The following is a 14,174-nucleotide window of genomic DNA, read 5'->3' on the forward strand; positions in this document are numbered from 1 at the left end:
AAGGCAGACTGGAAGAGTGATAAGGCCACGGGTGGAGGGAATAGTGAGGGACATCACAGAGCAGAGACACGAGGCAGGTGCAGAACAAAAGGGGAGAGAGGGACCAAGTCCAGCTGTGCAGCCCCTGAGAAGGGTTGCCAGTGATCAGACAAATCAAAGGAGGCAGGACTTGGCCCCAGGACTTGGCCGACCTCCTGGCTTTACACTCTCCAGCCCTCTTCCTCCCCTGCTCGTTAGGGAGGATGGGGCACCAGACCCTGCATCAGCTGCCTCCTGAGAGGAGTAATTAGTCTTAGAATTACTTCTGCAAGAGGTTGCAGGGCCACTCAGATACCTGTGGTATATGCGTGCACACACGTGTGTATATACAAGTGTGTGTGAGTGAGTGTGTGCGGGTGTGTGTGATTGGGGCCATCTGGAGGAGAGGCTTTCACTAGGAGGAGTTAGTGCGTACATTTCCCTGCCTCTCTTGGATCCTACTGAGCTCCTGTGAGCTGTCCCAGCATGGCCTCTTTCTAACCTCATCTATATCATGAAGCTGTCCAACTGGCCCAGGCCACCAGATGGGTTGGTGTGGTCCAGACTATAAAACAGTGCCTATTTCCTCCCTGAAATGTGCCTTCCCACTTAACTATCTCCAGCAAACCGGGCCCCAGTGCAGAGTCAGTACACATGCTGGCATCTGGGGCCCCACTTGAGCCAGTGTACTGGTGTGGGCCTTGGCCTGCCACCCTACCTTCCCAGCTGGACAGGGAGATACTGATAACTTCAGGAAGTCCTAGATTTATGTGGGGGGGGGGGCTGCATCTGCTCTCAGGAAAGCCCCATTGGATGAAGCCACAGGTACAGAAACTGAGACATGTGGGTACCCTTCAACGCCATACCACATGAGCACTCAACTACCTGGCCTTGCATGGATGCAAGTGAGAACAGACCAGGACTACAAGAGTCCCCCTGGGAAGAATGTGAAGGAAACAAACCTACAAAGACTGCTGTTTCTGAGATATAGTGCAAAATTCTCCTCATCCCCTGTCTAATTTAATTCTCTGTATGTCACAGATGAGGGACTGAGGTACACAGCAGTGTAGCAACTGACCAGTGGTCCCACAGCCAGCAAGTGCATCCTGGGCCAACCTCTTTCTCCACCACTGAGGACAGAGATGCCCACTGAATGTGATAGTAACAGGAGTCCTTCTGTGTCCCCAGGATGAGCCCAGGGCTGCCACAGAGAAAGATTAGAGAGCTGCAAAGCATAGACAGGCAAGATGAAAAGTACAGGAGTGTTATTTTCCTGCCACTCAGGTTTTACTGGAAAGCTTGTGTGGTGTGGGATGGGGGCAGGAAGGGGAAAGAGAGGTCAGAGGGCTTTGGGGAAGAAAGGCAGGTTCAGGGCTTCTCCTTACAGACAAGCTCTTGCTTGCTGGACTTCAGCCTTGCCCTCCTCTCTTCCCTGTGTCCAGTTTCTGGTGTTTCTCCCAGGAGGCTCTGGTCCCAGAGCCATCTCCTGGCAGTAAAGGATCCAGGTCTGAGAGAGCTGTTGCTGGAAGGGCCTTCACAGTCAGTGAGTCCAACTGGCTTTGCAAAAGATGACGCAGTTTAGAGAGAGGAAAGAAGCACACAGATCACACCAGGGTCAGCAGCAGGTCTGAGCCAGGCCCAGCTCTCCTGAGTTCACTTATACTGACCTCTATATCTTTGTACATTCCATTCTCTCTGCTGACATAACTTTTTCACTTTATGTCTTATTGCTTTTTCATTCAACTGCTATTTATTGAGAGTTTCCTGTGAGCCCTTGTTCTAGGTAGTAGGGGCACAGCATTGAAGAAAAGAAGTGAATATGCCCACCCTCCTAAAGCTGTCATCCCAGTTCAGGGGGCAGACAATGAGCAAAAATAAATGCATACCCAGAATATAAAGCACGTGAGAAATACTCTGTAGAAAAATAGGGCAAGAAAGAGGTTTATGGAGTGCTAGGAGAGGGGATGTAGTTTATTTTAAATGGAGTAGTCAGGAGAGACCTCACAGCAGGAGCCTAATAAAAATGACTCATTGTGAGGATAAGTGGGGGAGAGGAAACAGCAGGGGCCATGTCCCTGAGGCAGGGCCTTGCCTGGCATGTTCTGGAACCAGCAAGCAGGTGAGTATGGCTGGGCATGTGTGAACAAGGGACAGAGATGTAATAGAGGAGGGCGCAGAAGTGGGTGATGGTGGGCAGTGCAGGAAATCATGCAGCATCTTGGGCTTTCATGGTGGAAGAGACGAGAAGTCACATAGAGCAATGGCATCATCTGACTTACCCTGAAAGGGGTCTCCCAGGCAAGGATGGAAACAGTTGGGCAACTGTGCTAATGGAGCAGTGGCTTGGACCTAGGGGGATGGCAGTAGAGGCAGGGAGCAGTAGTCAGATTACAGACGTGTTGTAATGGTGGAGTCAGTGAGATTCTCTAACAGATTAGATCTAAGGTACAGATGGGAGCCAACAGGAACTCAAAAGTTCTTGAATGGCTGTAAGGATACAGCCGCCATTCCCAGTGATAGAGAAGACCATGGAAGGAGCTGGTTTTGTGGAAAAGATCAGTAGTGAGCTTTGGGGCATGCTATGTTTGGGGTGCCCATTAGATATCCAAGTAGACAATTAGATATACCGTCTTGAGTTCAGAAGAAGGGTTCATGCAATGGTTGTAAGTTTGGAATCATCAGCCTATCAATAGCATTTGAATCATGGGCCAGGATGAGATCATCATGGGAATGAATACAGATAGAAAAGAGGAGAAGCTCACGGACAGTCCCCTGAATCACTCCAATGGTAAGTGGTCAGATGAGGAGGAGGTCAGTGAAGACTGAGGAAAACTGGGGAAGAGCAGCCAGTGGGGTAAGAAATGCACCCTGAGAATGGGGTCTGCTGGAAGTCATGCGGAGACGGGGCCAAGGAGGGGCATAGACACGGGAGAAATGCTGCACAGATGAGGACTGAGAATGCCACGGGGCTAGGTAACGTGGAGTCTGTTGCTGACCTTGACAAGGAAGCCAAAGGTAGCAGTGAGTATGAAAGCCAGAATGTGGTGGCTTCAAGAGCAAAAGAGAAGAGGGAACTTGAGAACAGTGAGAATAGACAGTATTTCCAAAGAATGTTGTAGTGAGAAGCAGATGAATGGGGTACCAGCTGGTGCTGACTCCCTTCCTCTAGCTCCTAAACCTGGCACCTGGCTCTACCCTTCCTCTGCTGGGGAGTCATTACCGACAGACCACAGTCCATAAGGCCTTGGTCATGCTACACCCTGTGTTTGTTTCAGCCCTCCTCCCACTCCCCAGTTCCTATTGGTGGAGGGTTTGCCTTCAGACTGGGACTCTCCCGCTTGTTCCCTGTTCCTGGGGACCTCTTCTGCAGATGTCCCCGTGACCTACTTGTGCATGTTAGCTAGACCTCTACTTCAAATGTCACCCTTCTGAGATGGCCCCTCTCACCCTACCTAAAACAAAGCACTGACTGCACCACACTATCTGCCTCATGACAGCTCTCAGCACTGTTTGAACTTACATTATTTATTTGTGTGCTTGCTTCACTAGAATGCAAGTTCATGAGAGTGGGACTCCCACCCATGTGAGCTTCCTGACTTCCCCAGTGCCTAGACCCACACGTCCATCTCCTTCCTAAATACCTCTTACAGGAATGAATCTCCTCATGTTAAAGAGGAACATGTGCTTTTCCATAAATAAACTTAACATCTAATATCTACTCATCATTCCTGATGACAGAAAACATCACGTGTTCAAATTCCTGATAAAGTCAGGCAAGTCTGGTTTAACCTTAGGCACTGTAGGATCTCCTCTCCCACTTCTGCTTTATGGATGGTATAAGTTTTTAGATGTCTTCCATGAGTCCCAAAAGTCTGCTTAGAAACTTCAAAAAGTTTATTTTGAGGATCCAGCCCCAGACCCTCACCTGGATTGCATGCTGCTGACCAGAGGGATGTGCTTTGTGGGAGAGAAAGGATGGGGTCTCAATATTCCAAAATTTTGCAGCCCCCATGCTGTCTCTCCTTTTTTGTGGCAGTGATCATGTGACTTTGTAAACACCCTTTCCTTTAATAGCCCCAAGTTTCCAAGAGCAAAAACAAGACTCCATGTGTCCTCTGGCATCTGCTGGTGGTATTTCTGTGCTTAGAGTTTCACTGCTTCACTCCCTGCCTCCAGCTGGGGCAACAGCAGGAACTTTAGCCACTTTCCATCCCTGCCTCTAAGCAGCTCCAAGCAGCAAAGGAAGCTGAGTGGGTGATGCCAAAGATAAGTGTGAAATCTTCATTCAGGGATGAGAAGAGTGTGCTGAGTCCTGGCACCTCTGAAGGGCTCGATGGCTAATAAAGTCAGGTGAGCCCCAGCCCTCCTGAGGGGTCTGTGTTGGACCCACCTCCAGGAAGTAGGCAAAAGGGAGAGGGGCTGGAGCCAGGATTTTACCTGGAGATTTTACCTGGAGAGAGAAACATTCCAGCTGGCTGAGGCTCAGGGAGCCCAATCTTCTGTAGCTTCCTAGGCCTTGCATAGTATGAACATTTTTGGTGTGTACAGCATGACATCAGAGTTTAAAAATACAGTTTGCAATTTTTGCCCATGACTCCTAAATGCAACTCATCCAGTTCATTCAGTGCTCAACCAAGCACACAGCAATCAATTTAGTCCTGGGCAGAGGAGAGGGAGCTAGCTGTATTGGACTACTAAAGACTCATTTGCATCTCTCCAAAATGCCACCATGCTAATATGAGTTTTCTGTCATTGAAATAATTCCTCTTTCCCCTCAGTTTTATGGAAGTATAATTGAAATATGCCATGTAAGTTTAAGGTGTCCAGCATGATGTTTTCATACACACATATATTGCAGGATGATTATTCACAATAAGCTTAGCTATCACTTCACACGATCTACTCACTTTCAAGTATATAACAGCGTATTGTTAAGTCTAGTCACCATGCTGTAAATTCCCAGAATTTACTCATTTTATAACTGGAATTTGTACTCTCTGTGAACAACATCTCCTTTTCCCCACCGCCACTCCCTGGCAGCCACCATTCCTCTGTCTGCCTCCATGTTTGGCTTTCTTACATTCCACATGTAAGAGAGAATGCACGGTAGTTCTCTTTGTCTAATTTATTTCACTTTACATAATGTCCTCAAAGTATCCCACACCTTCTTCCATTCATCCATTGATAGATTGTTTCCATGTTTTGGCTATTGTAAATAATGCTGCAATGAACATGGGGGTGCAGGTATCTCCTCAACATAGTGATTGCGTTTGAAATTGTTCCTTTTTATTCACAATACTTCTTTGACTTCACTTCCCTCACCACCCCACATCCAACCTTTTAGAGTGGATTGGACCATTGTCTTAACATTAGGGTTCCTGTTTTCTGATTCAGGAGCAGGTTGGCAGCATCAAGGTCCTGGACCTTGGGGATTTCCATCACACTCCAAATGTTTATGCCCATGACCCCAGCCTTTAATGAAAGGCCCAAGAAACTTCCTTATCACATTTTAAAAAGGTTTTCCAGTCTCTTTTTTAGTCTCCTGAGCCTAGAAGTCTCCTGAGTCTGGGCCATGGCACACAGCCTATGACCAGAATCATACCCCCTGCAGCCTCAGCAGAGAGCTTCTGCCTTTGCTTTTTATGCCATGAGGCTGTGCTCAGGAAGGAACCCAAAGAAATATGTGGAGAAAAGATGTATTCCCAGGAAGGATTAGGTTTTTGGAGTTAAAAAAATGCTTTATACTAACACAGCATTTATACCTGTTGTATCTGTTCACCTGTGTTGCTTTTAAACTGCAAGCATCACAGTACAGATTTGACTTATTTATTTACTTTATCTATTTATATATTTCAGAAGGGTATCACATAGAACCTGGCACTTATTTGGTGCTCAAACAAATCATTGGGAAAGCACAGTGAACTGCCATTTCTATGAGCATAAGGTAAAAAAGAACAGATTTATGCCTCTACCTTAAAAAGTTAAAAAAGAAAAAAGACACTACATGAGACAAAGGTTGTTAGGCTACTAGACACATCAGGCAATGAAGGAAAATAAATACTTTTTCAAAACCCAAATCTAAAACAATTTAACACCAGCAGACTCTGAACCATAAGAAATGTTAAAGCAGTCCTTCAGGATCAAGGAAAGTGACATAAAATGGAATTATGGCTCCATACAGAGGAAGAAAGAGCCGTGTAACTGGTAACCACTTGGAGGAAAGCAAAAGACTTTTGCTTATTGTTTATTTTTTTAATGTTTATTTTTGAGAGAGAGAGACAGAGCATGAGTGGGGAGGAGCAGAGAAATAGAGAGACACAGAAACCGAAGCAGGCTCCAGACTCTGAGCTGTCAGCAGAAAACCTGACATGGGGCTCGAACTTACGAACCATGAGATCATGACCTGACCCAAAGTCGGATGCTATCAACTGAGCCACCCAGGTGCCCTTTTTGCTTACTGTTTAAACCTAAAGAATATATGATTATTTAATGCAAAATTGAGAGCAATGTATGATGACAATATAATTTGTTATATGTATAATATGTATACATGTAGAAGAGAAAAGTATCACACCAACAGCACTGGGGCCAGAAGGGGAGAAAGGGAAGCACACTCTTCATAAGTTTTTATGCTACAAGGGAAGGGGTAGAATGTGGAGGTGGGCTGTGCTGAGTTAGAGATCCATACAGTAAATCCAGTGTAACCACCAAAATTACACAGTGAAGAGTTACAGAAAAGTCAACAACAGAGATGAGATGAGATCATATAAAACTCAGTGCAAAAGAAAACAGAAAATAGGCAAGACAGAAAACAAATCTCAGGATGCTAGATTAAACTCAACCATAGCAATAATCACACTACAGGCAGTGATCTAAATACTCTGACTAAAAGGCAGAGATTGTCAATTTGAATTTTAAAAGACCCAATTATACATATTTTTTAATTTTTGAAAAAATTTACATCCATGTTAGTTAGCATATAGTGCAATAATTTCAGGAGTAGAATCCAGTGATACATCTCCCACATATAACACCCAGTGCTCATCCCAGCAAGTGTCCTCCTAAATGCTCCTTGTCCATTTAGTCCATCTCCCCTCCCACAACCCCTCCAGCAATCCTCAGTTTGTTCTCTGTATTTAAGAGTCTCTTATGTTTTGTCCCTCTCCCTGTTTTTATATTGTTTTTGGTTCCCTCCCCTATGTTCATCTGTTTTATATCTTAAATTCCATATATGAATGAAGTCATAACATCCTATGATATTTGTCTTTCTCTGACTGACCAATTTCACTTAGCACAATACACTCTAGTTCCATCCATGTTGTTGCAAATGGCAAGATTTCATTCTTTTTTAAAATTTTTTAATGTTTATTTTTGAGAGAGAGACAGACAGACAGAGTGTGAGCAGGGGAGGGGCAGGGAGAGGGAGACACAGAATCCAAAGCAGGCTTCAGGCTCTGAGGTGTCAGCACAGAGCCTGACCTGGGGCTCGAACTCACGAACCATGAGATCATGACCTGAGCCAAATGCTTAACCGACTGAGCCACCCAGGTGCCCCATAATTTTATTATTCTTGGTTGCCAAGTAATATTCCAGTGTGTGTGTGTGTGTGTGTGTGTGTGTGTGTATCACTTCAAGTATATATTATCTGGGAGGAATCCATTTCAAATATAAGGACACAAATAAGTTAAAAGTACAATAAATGCTTGCCTTCTACCAATCAAAAGAAAGCTGAAGTGGGTAGCTGACTTCAAAGTAGATTTTAGAGCAAAGAATATTACCAGGGATACAAGGTCATCTTTTAAAGATTAAGAGGCAATTTATGAAGAGGATATAATAAATCTAAGAATTTGTTAATCTAATCAGAGATTTTCAAAATATATAAAGCAAAACTATTAGAATTACAAGAAACAACAGAGGAATTCACAGTTATGGCCAGAGGTCTCAACACGACTCACTTAATATTTGACAAAACAAGGTGGTGTGAAATCAGTACAAATATAGAGGACTTGAATCATGCAGTGTAACAAATCAACCTAACTGCTACTATCAAATATGCCATGCAATGAAAGTAGAATGTATTTTCTTTTCAAGAGGACATGGAGTATTTACCAAGATGGAGCATATTCTCATCCATAAAATAAGACTTAATAAATTTAAGAAGATTCAAATCATACAAAGGATGTTATTTGATAACAGAGGAACAAAATTAGAAATAACAAAGATCTTTTGAAAATCTCCCAAAATTTGGAAAATAATAATTTGACATAATTATAACTCATAGATCAAAGGAGAAATCAAAAAGGAAATTAGGAAGTCTTTTGAACCAGAAAATAAAAACAACATATCAATAACTTTTAAATGTAGCTAAAACAGCATTTAGAGGAAAATTTATAACATTAAGGGCACATATTAGAAAAAGAAAAATTTCAAATTAATGGCCTTGGCTATCATCTTAAGTAACTAGAACAAAGAAACATAAATTAAACTCAAAGTGGAAGAAAGGAAATAATAAGGATAAGATCAGACATCAGTAAGACAAAACTGAAAGCAACATACAAAACCAATGAAACAAAAAGCTGGTTCTTTAAGAAGACTGATAAAAATCAATGAAGTTGCCAGCCAGATGGAGTGGGAAACAAAGAGAGAAGACATGAAGGACCAGTACCTGAAATGAAAGAGGTCACCTTATTACAAATTCTATAGGTATGAAAAAATAATAAGAGCATACTATAAACAACTTTATGCTGATAAATAAAAACAGATAAAATATATTTCCTAAAAGACAAAAACTAACAACATTCATTCAAAAGGGAATAATCTGAAACACTCCAAATCATTTAAAGACATTGTATTTTTAATTAAAAAGCTTCCCACAAGGAAACCTTCAGGCACAGATGGTGAATTCTAACAAACATCTAAGGAATGAATTATATCAATTCTCTCACAAATTCCTGTAGAAATTAAACAAAAAAAACCCCAAAACTGTAGATCAGTATCCCTCATTAACACAGAAGCAAAACTTCTTAAAATTTAGCAAATCAAATAAAAGGACATGTAAAAAAGGATTAAGCAAACCCAGTCAAATAGGGTTTATCTTAGAAATGCAAGGTCTTTTTAACATTCAAAAATCAATCAATATAATTCACCGTATTAACGGACTATAATCATCTCAATAATGCAGACTTTTTTTTTTTCAAAATCCAACATTCATTTTTGTTAAAAACTCTTAGCAGAGTAGGAAGAGAATGAGCATCCTCAAGTGACAGGGAAAAAAGATAAAATGTATACAAAACCTTATGAATCTACATGAAGTTATTAACACTAATAAGCAGTATACAAGATTGGTAAACAAAAATAATTGTGTTTTTACATACTAACAGTGAAAATCAGAAACTGAAGATAAAACATTCTGTTTGCAATATGATCACTTTGATAATACATATGAAATATGTAGGGAAAATATGACGAAATATGTGCAAAACTTGTTCACTGAAAATTACAAAATTTTAAATAATTAAAGGTAAGCTAATAAATGAAGAGATAATTTCATATTTTTGAATTGAAACACTCAATATTGTTAAGATGTCCATTCTTCTTCAAATTAATCTATAGATTTAATTAAATCCTGGTCAAAATTTCAACAGGATTTTCTTTCTTTTTTTGTGTGTGAAACTTGACAAGTTTATTCTAAAATTCATATGGAAGTGCAAAGGACCTAGAATAGCTAAAACAATTTTCAAAAATAACAAAATTAGAGAACCTACATTATCTGACTTCAAGACTTCTATAAAGTACAGTAAATAAGACAATAGTGGTAGAATAGAAAAATTGGCCAAAGGAACAAAATAAGAATTCAGAGATAAATACAAACAGATATAGCTATTTGATTTTTGACAGAGATGCACAGGCAATTGAGAAAGGGTAGTCTGGAACAACTGGAGATCCATATGCTGTCTTCCACACTCCCTCCATCCACCCCCACAGAGAACTCCTTTGTTCATACCTTTCATCATATGCAAAAGTTAGCTTATAGAAGGAAGCATAGGAAAAAAATCTTTGTGACCTAGCATTAGGCAAAGATTTCTTAGATATGACACCAAGAATAAGATTCATAAGAGAAAAAAATTGTTTAATTCAATTTTATCAAAACTAAGAACTCCTCTTTGAAACTGTTTGAAAATGAAAAGATATAGCCCCAGGGGTGCCTTCGGCTCAGGTCATGATCTTGCAGTTAGTGAGTTCGAGCCCTGCATCAGACTCTGTGCTGACAGCTCAGAGCCTGGAGCCTGCTTTGGATTCTGTGTCTTCCTCTCTCTCTCTTCCCTTCCCCTGCTCTCTCTCTCTCTCTCAAAAATGAATAAACTTAAAAAAAGAAAAGATAAGGCCACAGACTGAGGAAAATATGTGCAAATAATGTATCTGATAAAGAACTTGTGTCAAGAATATATACATTTCAAAAACCCCTCAGAATTCAGCAATAACAAACCAAACAGCTCAGTAGAGTAACAGAGAAAATATTTGAATGGAAAATTCACTAAGGAAGATACATGGAGGCGAATGGGCAAACAGAAATTGCTTAATATCATTAGTCATTAAGGAAATGCAAACTAAGTCACAATGAAATAACACTGTATATTTATTAGAATATCTAAAACTAGAAAAACTGAGCATACGAAATGTTGGCAGGAATGTGCAGCAGCTGGCATTCTCAAGTACTTCTTGTGGGAATGTGAACTGGGACAAACATTTTGGAAAACAGTTGGGTGGTTTCTTAAAAAATAAAGCATACACCTACTAATGACATAGTCATTTTACTCCTAGGACTTTACCCAAAAGAAATGAAAGCATATATCCATCCAAAGACTTGTCGTGAATGTTCATAGCAGCTTTATTTGTAATAACCAAACCTGGAAACAACCCAAATGCCCATCAAGAGATTAATGGATTAAAAAAGTGAGGTGTATCCATACAATGAGGGCATTCACGACTCAGCAATAAAAAATAATGAATAATTGATACATGCAACAACTTGTTTGAATCTCAAAGTAGTTTTGCTGAGTGAGAGAATCCAAGTATAAAAGAGTACATACTAGATGATTCCATTTATAGAAAATTCTTGAAAGAGCAAACAGATTTATAGGGACCAAAGTAGATCAGTTGCTTTCTGGGGATTGTAGGGTGGGACAGTCATGAGGGAGGAAACACAAAGCAGCATTAGAAACATTTTAGAGGTGATGGATATATCAATTATATGTCAAAAAGGCGGTAAACATTAAAGGTTACAAGTATAGTGAATTGAGGCTGATTTCTCTATTTCTACCTGCCCACCTAGATTAATGGAGGTGTGTTTTAGGGATACATTATTGAAACATGGTAGGTTCTTCGCAGGGAAATCAGGACCTGGTGGCAGAGAGAAGTTTGAGAACCATGTATTGTATATCCATGTGTCTGACTTAAGTACTTTAAGGGAATTATCCCATTTAATTCTCATAAAAACCCTATGAGGTATTATCATTACTTCCATTTTACAGATGAGGAAATAGAGGCTGAGAGATTGAACAATGAACTCTAGAACCAGAGAGCCAGCACTGATGCCCCAAGACTGCACTGTCTGTGCCACCACAGAGCTTGCCTGGGGACCCTACCTCCACCTAAAAAAATCTCTGCAGTGGGGGAGGGGAATCACTCCCAAGGATGTCCTCTGGCTTGTACTGGCCTCAAATGTGGTAGCCATGGACCCAGGGGCACTGATATTCTTGCATTAAGGGTGACCAACCGCCCCCCTGCTTTGCCTGGGACTGGAGGGGTCCCTGGAATGCAAGTCTTTCATTTTAAAACAGGGACGAGGGGCGCCTGGGTGGCTCCGTTGGTTAAGTGTCTGACTTGTGGTTTTGGCTCAGGTCATGGTCTCGTGGTTTATGGGATCCAGCCCCACATCAGGCTCTGTGCTGAGAGTGTAGAGCCTGCTTGGGATTCTCTCTCTCTCTCTCTCTCTTCCCCTCCCCTGTTTGTGCCTTCTGTTTCTGTCTCAAAACAAACAAACAACCAATAGGATGAATGAGTCACCCTAACTCTGCCAGGCAGAGGCTTTGTGCTTCCCAGGCTCTGGTTCGCATGACATTTCCAGAACATTTTCATGGACTACAACTAGATGGGTGACATGGTTTCACAGATTAAGGAGAAAAAGAGTGACGTTCTTTTTAATGCTCTTTTATTTTTGTGCTAGCTAATGTCAGGATCACTAGGAAAGACGATTCTAGCTTCTTCAGACTTCTGTTTCCATTTGGGGGCCTCCCCAGGGTAGGGAGCTGTGAAGGCAAATAGGGACTTCTGCTTGGGAGTAAATGGTGGTCAGTGAGAAACAGCTTTTCTAAATGTAGGCTTCGCCTGACCCCACCAGGTGATGGACATGACTCCTCTACTTGTTTGGCTTCTTTTGCCCCAACACACCTGGCTTGGGCACCTGTTTTGGACTTTGGGGCTGCTCTTGGGTTTGGGAGCTCTTGTTCTGAGTTTGGGGTGATGTGGGCTCAGAGTTCTTAATAAGGCAAGTGCACTCAGGCTTGGGTTCTAGACAGCAGCACTTGGGCTGAACGCAGCATGGAGACTTTTTCGGGCAGCATGGGGACTTTTGTGGGCAGCATGGGGGCTTCTGTGGGCACCCTGGAGATTTGGGTGGGCAGCACGGGGATTTTGACTGGCCGCACAAATTGCATTTTGGCTGGTCACACATCTTCTGGAGTTTTGAAGGTCCTAGGAAAAAGAGAAGAACATTCTCAGAAGGACAGCTGGCTGACTGCTTTCACTCCCTCTTTGCTGACTCCCAAGTGCATCCATCCCCAGAGTGAAAACTGAGACCAGGCTGGGAAGGCAGGGTTGGATGCTTCAAAGGACACAAGTCAACCCCTCAGTTCTGTGCCTTTCCATGTGTCAATGCGCTGGTTGCTCACCAGGTGGTCATTATCCATATGGAAATGCAAAGACCAGAACATGTAAGAAAGTTGCCTAAGGTGTCTCAGTTAATGAAGAATAGTGTGACACTTAGTAGCCTGAGTTCAAGTCTAAAGTCAGGCACTTCCCAGACATTGTCTCATGAATGACCACAGCCAGCCTAAGAGGTCAGCATTTTTGCCCATTTTCCATATTAGGACAACTGGGTCTTGGAGGTCTACGTCAGCTGCTGTAAGTGGATCCAAGCTGGACTCTGACCCAGCTCAGAGACCATGCTTGTTCTGGTGTCAAATGTGGCACCCAGAGACCCAGGGGCACCAGGAGTCTTGCACCTTGTGTGACCTCCCATCACACCCTTCTGGAATGCACCACCTTCTCCCATGTCTCAGCAGGTAGGAAGCCAGCTGCCAGGGTGGGGGGCTTCAGTGACAGGAAATGGAGAGGAGGGGTTCTGGTACTGGGCATCTGAGATCTCAGCTGAGTCCAAGCCAGCCTCCATAACACCTGGGCCCTGGGGAAGTCACAGAGCACTTCTTCACCGCTGGGCGCTATCTCTTGGCATAGGTGTCAGTGATAATGAAGCCAAATGAGACTTTATAGATATCCTCAGACTCAACCATTCAGGACTCGTGTAATTTCCTAGTTCTTTTAGGAGTGGGAAATTTCAAGGCAATCCTGTCTTTGTGCCTCACCCACCCAACCCAGGAAATCCAAGTGCCCCTGAACAGCTCCCAGGGTCTCAGTCCTAATATGTGGCTCTATAGCTGCCCCTTCTCCTCCCACTCCCACACCCTGATTTTTGCCCCACCTCCCCAATAGCAGGTGGATAAAAGCTGCTGTCAAGGCCCCAGAGCAGGACAGAGGGTCTAGAAGTGGCCAGGAGTCAGAAGGCAGAGGGACCTGGGGAGTCACCTAGACTTGAGGCAGACAAGGAAGAAGGGGGAATGAGCATGTGCCTCCAGTCAGGTACATCCCACAGGCTATACGCCCACACTGGGAGGTGCCAAGTCTGTGAGAGCCTGGCCTCCTGGGTGGAGGACGATAGGCGTGACAGCTGCTGAGGTAAAGCTGCCACTGCCGTCTGGCCTCCAGCACTCACGGATAAGCCTCTGGCCTACACGGGTTTTTTAAACTGAACCAATTCCTGCTATGGGCTTTCCACGAGGCACACACACTCATGCATCTGGTGTGTGTGTGCAGAAGCA

Source organism: Panthera uncia (assembly GCF_023721935.1).
Source record: "Panthera uncia isolate 11264 chromosome C1 unlocalized genomic scaffold, Puncia_PCG_1.0 HiC_scaffold_3, whole genome shotgun sequence".
Lineage (NCBI taxonomy): Eukaryota > Metazoa > Chordata > Mammalia > Carnivora > Felidae > Panthera > Panthera uncia.